The sequence below is a fragment of the Sphaerodactylus townsendi genome, linkage group LG03 (genome assembly GCF_021028975.2).
Source record: "Sphaerodactylus townsendi isolate TG3544 linkage group LG03, MPM_Stown_v2.3, whole genome shotgun sequence".
Classification (NCBI taxonomy): Eukaryota; Metazoa; Chordata; class Lepidosauria; order Squamata; family Sphaerodactylidae; genus Sphaerodactylus; species Sphaerodactylus townsendi.
In genome coordinates, this window is record NC_059427.1 from 4,954,380 (window position 1) to 4,966,462 (window position 12,083).

At 47.6% G+C, this 12,083-nt stretch overlaps 2 protein-coding genes across 18 annotated transcripts in view; one reads left to right on the forward strand and one right to left on the reverse strand.

The window, feature by feature from the left end:
* The window catches only part of LOC125428587 (zinc finger protein 883-like), a 1,608,225-nt gene that overhangs the window by 963,595 nt on the left and 632,547 nt on the right, over nucleotides 1-12,083 (reverse strand). The window contains exon 1 of one of the 17 annotated variants that reach the window (XM_048488955.1): nucleotides 7,931-8,008. The exons of 15 other annotated variants lie outside the window; for them this stretch is intronic. The gene's annotated coding sequence lies outside the window, so the exon portion shown is untranslated. Of the gene's footprint in view, nucleotides 1-7,930; nucleotides 8,009-12,083 lie in introns of those variants that run through there. One more of the 17 variants, XM_048488950.1, reaches the window with a different exon arrangement.
* The window catches only part of LOC125428534 (zinc finger protein 345-like), a 770,962-nt gene that overhangs the window by 249,272 nt on the left and 509,607 nt on the right, over nucleotides 1-12,083 (forward strand). The gene's annotated exons all lie outside the window — the stretch shown is intronic.

The following is a 12,083-nucleotide window of genomic DNA, read 5'->3' on the forward strand; positions in this document are numbered from 1 at the left end:
TGGACTCTGGTCTGATCCAGCAGGCTCTTTCTTATGTTGTTAGTAAGGGTACCCCAACATAAAATTATAGTGAAGGAGAAAGAAAATGATTATAGGGATAATTGTATTGGATGCAAAGCAGAATAAAAAGGAGTAAAATTGTAAAGAACCTACACCAAGGGCATGAGAGGGGATTCCTTTCGTCCTAGCACATGCACACAAACATGCACAAAACTAAGATGGACGGAAGAGGTGAGACAGTCTGATATGACCTGATCCAAGGGAAGTGAGAAGCTGAGAATTGCAGGAAGTCTGTGCAGCAGACGTATGATGAGAGACAGACAGAGAGACTGCCCAGTAAAGCAGTTGCAGAGGTCTCCAGCTACTGGGGCAAATCTGGCCCAACTTTTCACATACCTGGGCTCTCCCTTTTATGGGGAAAAGTCCCATAGTTTGGCATAGGAACATCTTCCTATGATCATGATTGGTTCAAGAAACAAAGTTGGATTTGACTGGGTAGTTTGAAGTAATTGTCCTCAAAATTCAGGAGAAAGAGCCAAGAAGTTTTCAAAGCGCCTGAATCGGCTGGATGTTAGGCTGCTTTGATGGCTTAGAGGCAATTGCCCATTAATTGGGAATGGTCTCATACTGATGAAGTGCTTTTTGAAACATAGATGTGGTTTTATGAGTACTTTGAAACTGGGGGCAGGGGATGTGGGGGGGGGGGGGGGGAATTATATAAAACTCCTAGTGATATCCTGCCTCTGTAATGGAAATGTGCTCTGGACATGGTAAGCAGATGCGCTCTTGAAAACCTATCCCCAAAATCCACCCATTGTTCTTCAGGCTTTCAAGTTGGTGCCCTTCAAAGCACAAGAGAAGCCTGGGAATCAAACTGGGGTGTCTCAACTGTTAGGGGTCTTACACTGAACATTTAAAAGATTTCTCTTTCCTGTGGGTGTTTCGATGTCGTGCAAGATTGCTAGGTTGACTAAATCTCTTTCCACACTCTATGCATTCAAAAGGTTTCTCCTTTGTATGAGTTCTTTGATGACTTTGAAGACTGCTAGGCTGACTGAATCTCTTACCACACTCTGAACATTCAAAAAGTTTCTCCCCTGTGTGGATTCTTTGATGCCCTTTAAGATTGCCACTGCAACTGAATCTCTTTCCACACACAGAGCATTCAAAACATTTCTCCTCTGTATGGGTTCTTTGATGCTGTTGAAGACCACTACTTTGACTGAATCTCTTTCCACACTGTGAGCACTGAAAAGGTTTCTCTCCTGTGTGAGTTCTTAAATGCTTTGGAAGATCGCCAGTGCGACTGAATCTCTTTCCACATACTGAGCATTCAAAAGGCTTCTCCTCTGTGTGTGTTCTTAAATGCTTTTGAAGATCGCCACTGCGACTGAATCTCTTTGAACATTCAGAACATTCAAAAGGTTTCTCCCCTGTGTGCATTCTCAGATGCATTTGAAGATTGTCACTGTGACTAAATATCTTGCCACACTCCGAGCATTCATAAGGTTTCTCCCCTGTGTGGCTTATTTCATGCCGTTTAAGATGGCCACTCTGACTGAATCTCTTTCCACACTTGGAGCATTCAAAAGGTTTCTCCCCTGTGTGGGTTCTTAAATGCTTTTGAAGATCGCCATTGCGACTGAATGTCTTTCTACACTCCAAGCATTCAAAAGGTTTTTCTCCTGTGTGCATTCTTAGATGCATTTGTAGATTATCACTGTGACCAAATCTCTTTCCGCACTCTGAACATTCAAAAGGTTTTTCCCCTGTGTGACTTATTTGATGTCGTTGAAGATGACCACTCTGAATGAATCTCTTTCCACACTCTGAACATTCAAACGGTCTCTTCTTTGTATGAGTCTTTTCATGCTGTTCAAAAATGCTGCTCTGACTGAATTTCTTTTCATATTCTGAGCATTCAAAACATTTCTCTTCTGTGTGGGTTCCTTGCTGCTCTTGAAGATTTCCACTCCTACTCAAGCTCTTGCCACAGTCTGAGCAGCTATAAGGTTTCTCTCCTTTATGTGTACTTTGATGCCTAAGGAACTCCTGTCTGCATAGAAAACTCTTGCCACACTCCAAGCATTGATGGGTCTTCTTTCCAATGTGCATTTGCAAATGGATCTCATATTGGCTTTGATCTGAGAAGTTCATTCCACACTTCAAGCACTTATAAGTTTTCTCCACCATGTGGATTAGTTCATGAAAATTCTGCCCTTGGCCTGAAATGGTTTTATCCCTCTTCTCCATGTGACCTCCTTTCTCCATCTTTGTCTACCTTGATTCCTATCACTTTGTTTCAAATCTTTATCTGGCAATGGCTGATGTAGTTCCTCATCCTCATTCCACTGCTCATCCCCTGCTAGAACAAAAAAGACATATCAGAAACATCTACACAAGGTGGTCTGATCTTCCCTTGAAGTTCCATCAACACACAAAATATTTCAGTAGCTTTTTCCTGCTGTGCCTTGAAGGGCAATATAGATTTTAAAGGAACATGAAAGCCTGTTGCATCAGAAAGGCTTGGTTTGCATTCTAACAATTTATACAGCTCCTCACCTGAATGAATTCTTTGATGTGCAGTAAGGGCTGATTCCTGAATGAAAGTCTTTCCACACTCCATGTAATCATATGGTTTCTCTCCTGAGGGAGTTTGCCTCTGTGAAACAACATTCATGTTCTTATTGAAGGTCTTTCCAAAGGCCACACTTTCATTTTTATTTTCTCTGGAGTGGATTCTCCAGCTAGCCTCTTGTTTTAGTTGACCTTACTTAGTCAGGGATTTCACAGAAACCTTTTGGAACGGAACAAGCTTATCACTCCTGTTGTCTGCGTGGCTTCCCTCCTGCCTCTGGGATCCATGTTCATCCCCAAAGCTTCCTTTGGAGTCTTCATACTTGGCTTTTTCCAAAGAGAATCCCTGAAATCCCCAAACAATCTCCTCTACATGTGCTGCTGGAAGAAAGAAGGAGGTCCAGTCAGCACCTAGGTAAGAAGCCAAGCCACCCATCAGGCATTACTCATTCATGGGTATCTTTTCCCTAGCGGAGTCAATGGTCACACCTTTCTCTAGCTAGGCCTCCCAGGTTAGTAGTTTTTATATTCTGTCCATCACCCCCCAAACTCTCCGTATGTATTTTAAGGGGGGGGGGGAAGTGGCAAAGAATTGTTCCCCCACTATTCACATTTGACTAGTCATGCAGCTCTTTTGAGCTTCTGCTGCTGGTAATTAAATAGAAGCAAAAAAGTGAAGGCTTTTACGCCCTGCCTTTCTCTACTCCAAAGTGCCTCATAGTGGCTTACAAATTACATTCCTTTCCCCTCCCCACAACAGGCACCCTGGAGCATGTCCAGAAGAGGGGGATGTTTTGGTCTGCAGTTTCATGAACATGGAATTCTGGCAAATAATGGGCTGCACTTTACAGCAATTGGCAGAAACATTTTGATAGGTGGCTCACAAACCTGATTAGGAGGCTTTTAAAATGAATTATGTGACAGAAAGAGACAGTATTCTTGAGGGCTGGAGTTCATCAAGTGGTAGACATAACAGTCGTAATGTTGCAGAGAAAACTGAATGAATAGTTCAAGAGACCAACAGTGGGAGGGAAAAATTTTTTAAATAAGCAGCCAGGAGGAATGAGTAGCCAGGTCTTAGATGTCTCTACACTAATGCATAGAACATGGGAAATAAACAAGATGAACTTGAACTCTTAATGCAGCAAAGCAAATGAAATGTAATAGGCATCATTGAAACCTGGTGGGATGTGTCTGATGGTTGGAATAAAACTGAAGAGTATAACCTATTTCAGTGGTGGCGAACCTATGGCACGCGGGTCAGAGGTGGCACTCAGAGCGCTCTTTGTGGGCACGCGTGCCGTCGCCCCAGTTTGGGCACTTGGCAGTGGCATAGCAGCAAGGGGGAGAGGTGCACGATGCACTGGGTGCGCACCCCTGCGGGGGCATGGCAAGGGCATTCTGGGAGCGTGGCGGGGGTGTTTTGGGGTGATTCCAGGGCAGGGCGGGGCGGACAGGGGTGTGGTGGGGCGCAGGGTGCACGTGTGCCCAGGTTCCCCTCTCTCTACCCCTGGCACGCAGTCTCTAAAAGGTTCGCCATCACTGACCTATTTCATAGAGAAAGACCAAATAGGAAAAAGTACCAGCAGTATTAGGAGCCACGTGGCGTAGTGGTTAAGTGCTTGTGTAACCCCTATGTTCAGAATGGGTTGACCCAGAAAAGGGTGGAGACTCAAAGCAGCAGAAGGCTGCAAAAAACTGGTGAAGTTGGAGGAAGCAAGGCTACCAGGCTGGGACCTTGATTTAATTCTTTATAAGCTCTTAACAACTTGTTTAAGGTAACTGCAAAGTTGTTGGGAACTAGTGGGAAGGGAGTTGTTTATTTTGACTGTATTGTAAATGTTAGAATTTATTGTTTCAGGGCTTGTTATGTATGTAGTTGATGGGAGTTCTTTTGGGGACCTTCATCATCTTGGATCCGGTTCACCATGCCTCTGAAGTCTTCATAAGCCAACCACCAGCAAAGAAGAATTTGACTTGGAATTATCAGTAGACTGTAAATATAAGGACTTAAAATGCAGCCTAAAAGGACTGTAAATTGTTCATGTTAAATGTTAAAAGTGTTATCTGTTAAGGAAGTAAACCATTTTGTTTTAAATTTAGTTATTTGCAACTCCTTCCAAGTTCTGCCCCACAGATAGAGGTTACACTTGCACTGCCACTCACACGATTAGGAGTTCAAGCCCCCTGTGGGTCAGATATCCTGACAGCTGGCTCATGGCCAACTCAGCCATTCATCCATTCCTTGATCGGTAAATGAGTACCTAGCACATAGCTAGGGGGTAAAGAATAGCCAGGGACTATGTACAGTCATTAATTTGATTTGCCTTGGCATCTAGAGGGAGGGAGACAGAGAATCCAAAATGAGCAGTAGCAGAAATCTCTAGTACAGGAGAAGGGCCAGCAGGCCAAGACCGGTGCTCCCCCCTCTGCAGCCAAGCCTTGGCCGAGAGCCCCAACAAGGGAATCCTAAGCTAAAATATGTTTTATGGTTCCAGACAGGGTTTTTTTTTGGGGGGGGGGGAGGTAGGGGGGAACATGGCTCTTTTGATAGTAAAGGTTGGTGACCTCAACCTTCTGGCTGCCAAGAAGCAGAGGGGGCAGAAGGAATGAGGGGGGCTTCCCCCTAAATCTCCTGCCTCTCCCTCGCAGCCACATCAGCCCTCCCTCCCCCAGTCTAAGTAGCAGTCAGAACTCATGATCTCCAGATACCAGTACTTAATTATCAGCCTCCCTACCAGCATGGCCAATTGGCACCAGGGGCTCCTGCCCAATTGGCCATGCTGACAGAGGCTGATGGGAATTGTAGTTCCTGAACATCTGGAGAGCCGCAGGTTCCCTACCCCTGAGCTAGAAGGTACCTTTCCTATTCACGTCTCTTGCACATTTTAATTCCCAGCTCTTCTGCCTTTGGGGGCTTCTTTGTTTTGCACAAAGTGGCTCTTTCTGACACAAGAATTAGACATGGACCAGGGGTGGGGAAGAGCAGGGGGCTTGGGGAGCCAGCATGGTGTAAAAAGCAGGTAGAGTCTAATCTGGAGAACTGTGTTTGATTCCTCACTCTTCCACATGAAGCCTGCTGGATGACCTTAGGCCAGTCACAGTTCTCTCAGAACTCTCAGCTCCACCTTCCTCATAAGGTGTCTGTTGTGGACAGAGGAAGGAAAAAAGTTTGTTAGTTCCTTTGAGTCTCCTTACAGGACAGAAGGGGGATATAAATCCAAACTCCTCCTTTTATCAATTCACTGTTGCCGTTTCCTTTGCCTAGCAGACCCTGACCTTCTCCTCCCTCTTCCCCAAAGCCCCTTTCAGCTTACCAGACCCCTCCCAGCCATTCCTGCAGCAGCCCAGAAAATGCAAAGATTACTCCTGTAAGGGAGGGAGAAGGAAATGGCTCCCCCCCCCCCCCACGCCTCTCTAGGGCCCCTTTTGCACATGCAGAATAATGCACTTTCAGTCTACTTTCACAATTGTTTGCAAGTGGATTTCTGCATAGTAAAATCCAGCTGCAAAGTGCACTGATAGTGGATTGAAAGTGCATTATTCTGCATGTGCGGAGGGGACCTAGGATTATGCATTTGTTCCCTTTAACTATTTTGCAGTATTCTGTCCTCTCCCTGCCACCCTCCCCAAGCCAATAAATAGACTTTAATTCCAGTTGAGATCAAAGATCCAAGCACTCTGACGTTTTCCATGCAGGAGAGAATGGGAGGTTTTGGCCCCGGAAGCATCACTTCCCTCCTCCAGAGACCCTCTTTTTGTCCCCTCGGAGTTCTTTGCTCTCTGCTCGGGGCTTGGTCCTCCGGAATGAGTTGCCCTCCTCTGCAGACTGGGCAATCCAAGTCTGCATGCCAGAGGTCCCAGCCAGGGATTGCCCCCCCCCCCCCGGGCACCGCTTTCCCTTCAGGGAGGGAGGGCTGGGTATTTTTCCCCCCTCCACTCCGATTCCTTTTTTTTTTTAACCAGCCACTGGAACCTGGAGGGGTGGGTGTGTCTGACTCCAAATACTCCCTCCTAATCATAAGAACATAAGAACAAGCCAACTGGATCAGACCAGAGTCCATCTAGTCCAGCTCTCTGCTACTCGCAGTGGCCCACCAGCTGCCTTTGGGAGCTCACATGCAGGATGTGAAAGCAATGGCCTTTTGCGGCTGTTGCTCCCGAGCACCTGGACTGTTAAGGCATTTGCAATCTCAGATCAAAGAGGATCAAGATTGGTAGCCATAAATCGACTTCTCCTCCATAAATCTGTCCAAGCCCTTTTTAAAGCTATCCAGGTTAGTGGCCATCACCACCTCCTGTGGCAGCATATTCCAAACACCAATCACAAGTTGCGTGAAGAAGTGTTTCCTTTTATTAGTCGTAATTCTTCCCCCCAGCATGTTCAATGGATGCCCCCTGGTTCTAGTATTGTGAGAAAGAGAGAAAAATGTCTCTCTGTCAACATTTTCTACCCCATGCATAATTTTATAGACTTCAATCATATCCCCCTCAGACGCCTCCTCTCCAAACTAAAGAGTCCCAAACGCTGCAGCCTCTCCTCATAAGGAAGGTGCTCCAGTCCCTCAATCATCCTCGTTGCCCTTCTCTCTAATTCTTTTTTTCTATCTCCCTCAATATCCTTTTTGAGATGCAAGCATCAGAACTGGACATAGGACTCCAAGTGCAGTCGCATCACTGCTTTATATAAGGGCATGACAATCCTTGCAGTTTTATTATCAATTCCTTTCCCAATTATCCCCAGCATAGAGTTTGCCTTTTTTACAGCTGCCATGCATTGAGTTGACATTCCCATGGAACTATCAACTAAGACGCCCAAATCCCTTTCCTGGTCTGTGACTGATAGCACTGACCCCTGTAGCGTGTATGTGAAGTTTGGATTTTTTTGCCCCTATGTGGATCACTTTGCATTTTGCTACATTGAACTGCATTTGCCATTTCTGAGCCCACTCGCCTAATTTATCAAGGTCCGCTTGGAGCTCCTCGCAATCCTTTGCGGTTCTCACCACCACAATCCCGCCCCCTCTTTCCCTGTCTTTCCTAAACTCACGACCCCTCTCCAACAGGACCCATCCAGGCCCCCCGCTGCTTCCTCCCACCTCCACCCCGAATCTGGATCACTTGCAAGGTCTCCACAATGCAAGGAAGGGGCTGGATCTCAACCCCCCTCCCCCCTTCAGTCTTTTGCAGATAGGAAGGGGGAAAGGGGGGCGTCAGGTGGAGTTTTGCAGTGGGGCGGCTCTCCTGGGTCAGGACCGGCCTCTGACTTCTCATTCATTTCCCTTCCACCCACCCCACGTTTTCCAGTCCTGCATCCCCACCACACAAAGCCCTCGGATATCCCTTTACTCACGGGTAAAGTGCTGCTGCTGCTGCTGCTGCACACGTGAGAACAGCTTTCCCATATAGGGAGGCCCGGGAGGAAAGAAACGTCTTCCCCACCTCCTTCCCTGGCAGCCTCTCTAGGACGTCGGACTCGCTGGCCTCCATTTCCGTGGGGCGGTCACAGCTGGCAGAGGGTGTCCCTTTCCCCCAAGTGCCATGCGTCCGTCGTGGGTGCCAAGTGCCTTGTCTACTCCCCCACTCCCACCCCCCGGCCTCGGCCCAAGCCAGATCCAGCCCACCTGATCCCTGACGCAGATTCACTGGGCTTTCGGGAGCCCCGCAGGAGGAGGAGGGGAGGTGGCGGCGGAGGCCCCTTTCTGCTTCTGGGAAGTTTCTTTCCTCCGGGAAATGGGGGGGGTCCCTCCACGTTAGACCCAGCCAGAGACGATCTTTGGGATGCTGCTGCTGCTGGAAACAGAGCAGAGACACAACAAACCTTCAGACAAACCGCAAATGATAGACTCGTAGAGTTGGAAGAGACCCCCAGGGGCCATCCAGTCCAACCCCCTGCCATTTATTTATTTATTTATTTATTGAACTTTTATACCGCCCCATCCCCGAAGGGCTATTATTATTATTATTATTATTATTTTATTCGATTTTTATACCGCCCCATCCCCTGGGGGCTCTGGGCGGTGTACAGCATTTAAAACAATGTATTAAATAGCATTTAAAAGCAGCAGTAAAACTCCTAATACATTTACAATTTAAAACCCAAATCTAAGTTTAAGTTAAGGTTCAAAGTGCAGTGTGGCGTCCAGCATCAATAAATAAAAAATAAATAAAAACCCTCCCACCCCATGGTGGAGGGGGGCATGGTGAGTCTCAATGATGTAATTACGGCCTAGGTGTCAGAGGCCAAAAATGGGGCACTATTAGCGGCTGGATCCTCCGAAGGCCCGGCGGAACAGCTCCGTCTTGCAGGCCCCGCGGAACTCACCACGATACTCCGGGACAGCTGGAGGGAGAGCACTGCGTCAGGCTGGGGCCAGGTTGTAAAAGTCCTGGCCCGCGTGCGGGAGGCTGTACGCCAAGATTAAGCCGAAGGGCCAGGGACCACCAGTAGGTTGGCCTCCGCCCGATCGAAGAGGCCGCTTAGGGACATATGCGGTGATGCGACCTCGGGCGATAATACGGTCCTGCCGTGAATGGCCTTGAAGGTCAATAATACCAAAGCAATCTTGAAGATGATCCGGAACTCCTTACTGGAAGCCAGTATCGCAGCTGCCGCAGCATTGCGCTGAATGTGCTCCCCGAAAAGTACCGCCCGTGAAGTTGGTACGCGGCAGCTGCATGGTGAACCAGTTTTAATCGCCGGATCAAACGCAAGGGAAGGCCCGCGTAGAGCGAGTTACAATAGTCAAGTCTGGAGATGACCGTTGCATGGATCACCGAGGCTAGATCCGCTCTGGAGAGGAAGGGGGCCAGTCACCGGGCCTGACGGAGGTGGAAAAAGGCAGCCCGGGTTGTATGGGCCACCTGGGTCTCCATTGAGAGAGTTGAATCCAGGTGGACCCCCAGGCTGCGAACGGAGGGGGTCGGTGCCAATATGGCCCCCTCCCATACCGGCGGCTGGAAAGTCCCCTCCCCTCCCCTTCCTGACGGTCAGGAAGTTCTTCCTAATGTTCAGGTGGAATCTCTTTTCCTGCACCTTGAACCCATTACTCCATGTCCTAGTCTCTGAGGCAGCAGAAAACAAGCTTGCTCCCTCTTCGACATGGCACCCCAGCTGGAAAGTCCCCTCTGGGCGGTGTACAGCATAAAAGGAAACAATATAAGCAATAAAAACATTTAAAAGCAGCGACGACCATAAAACATTTCTAATAAATATAATAAGTTACAGTAAAATAGATGGCATTCAGCAGTCTACTATTATGGTTCCCTCCCCTCTCCTAAAGGGGGGAGGGATGGCGTCCTATATTCCAGTCTAAAAATTCCCTCCCCCTTCTAAAAAAGGGAGGAGTGGCGAGTCTAAGATGGCAGCTGGCCCAGATGTCGGGGGCCGGGGAGGGGGCACCATCAACGGCTGGTTCCTCCAAAGGCCCACGCAGGAACACATAATCAAAGCACTCCTGACATATGTTCATCCAGCCTCTTGTTAAAAAACCTCCAAAGAAGGAGACTCCACCACTTCTCCAAGGCAGTGAATTCCACTGTCCAACAGCCCTGACGGTCAGGAAGTTCTTCCTAATGTTCAGGTGGAATCTCTTTTCCTGCACCTTGAACCCATTACTCCATGTCCTAGTCTCTGAGGCAGCAGAAAACAAGCTTGCTCCCTCTTCGACATGGCACCCCTTCAAATATTTAAATTATAGCTATCGTGTCCCCCCCCCCCCCCAACCTTCTTTTCTCCAGGCTAAACATCCCCAGCTCCCTAAGTCTCTCTCCAGAGCAGAAGTGGCAAAGTAGGTTAAGAGCAGGTGCATTCTAATCTGGAGGAACTGGGTTTGATTCCCCGCTCTGCCGCCTGAGCTGTGGAGGCTTATCTGGGGAATTCAGATTAGCCTGTGCACTTGTAACCCCCATGCCCAGAATGGGTTGGCCCAGAATGGGTTGACCCAGAAAGGGGTGGAGTCTGAAGGGAAGCAGAATGCTGCAGAACTCAGAGCTCTTTGGAGAAGACAAGGGTACCAGACTCGGACCTTGATTTCTATAAGCCCTTAACACCTTGTTAAGGTAATTTGCAATATTGTTGGGAACTACTGGGAAGGTAGTTGTTGTTTTGCTGTGTTGTAAATGTTGGAGTTTATTGTTTCAGGGTTTCCTTTGGTGGTTGTCATGGGTGAGAGTTCTCCTGGAGACCTTCATCATGTTGCAACCTGTTCATCAAGCCCTTGGAGTCTTCAGGAGCCAGCCAACTTGCAAAGAAGATTTGGACTTGGCAATATCAGTAGACTGTAAATAGAAGGACTTGAAAATGCAAACTTAACAGGACTGCAAAGTGTAAATGTTAAATGTTTTAAAAGTGTTATTTGTTAAGTAAAGTAAACTGTTTTGTTTAAATTTGGTTCTTTGCAACTCATTCCAGGTTCTGCCCCACAGAACCCACAGAAGGAGGGTACACACTCCCACACATTCTAGCTGGGTGACCTTGGGCTAGTCACAGTTCTTTGGAGCTCTCTCAGCCCCACCCACCTCACAGGGTGTTTGTTGTGAGGGGGGAAGGGCAAGGAGATTGTCAGCCCCTTTGAGTCTCCTACAGGCGAGAAAGGGGGGATATAAACCCAAACTACTCTTCTTCTTCTTCTTCTTCTTCTTCTTCTTCTTCTTCTTCTTCTTCTTCTTCTTCTTCTTCTTCTTCTTCTTGCTGTTGTTGTTGTTGTTGTTGTTGTTGTTGTTGTTGTTGTTGTTGTTGTTGTTGTTGTTGTTGCATGGATTCCAGACCTTTTACCATTTTGGTTGCCCTCCTCTGGACACGTTCCAGCTTATCAATATCCTTCATAAATTGCGGTGCCCAGAAATGAACACAGTAAAGGAGAGATGGTTAAGGGTTTTAAACCAATACATCTCCTCAGGGTATGAACTTCCTTGAGTCACAGTTCAGTTCTTCAGATACCAAGAAGTGAGCTGTGACTCACAAAAACTCATACCCTACCAGAAATTTTGCTAGCCGTTAAGGTGCTACTTAGACTCTTGCTACTGCTGCAGAAAGATTATCAGCACTGTACTCCTCATTATGATAAATCTCCACAGGAATCCAAGATCTCCCACCAACTTGCCCAAAGCACTCTTTTACCTGTCCCTAAAGATTGGCCCTACAGAGAGCCAATAGAAGCCCTGAGGGGAGGGGAGTGAGCCAATCAGGGGGCAGTAGCCTCCTGAGTCCCGTCCTCCGTTCTGTGAGGATCAGTATGGAGGGAAAAACCTGAGGGAAGGTGGGTAATCCCGATTGGGAAGAGCCAATAGGAATGTAGCTGGGCGGAGAGGGATCCAATCACAAAACAGGAGGCTCTGCAATCCCTTTCTCCATGTGGTTCTGGTGGTTTTTCCGGGCTGTGTGGCCGTGGTCTGGTGGATTTTGTTCCTAACGTTTCGCCTGCATCTGTGGCTGGCATATATATCACAGGTATATCACAGAGAAAAGTCTGTTTCACACTGTGTCATGCTCTCCATGCGCTGAA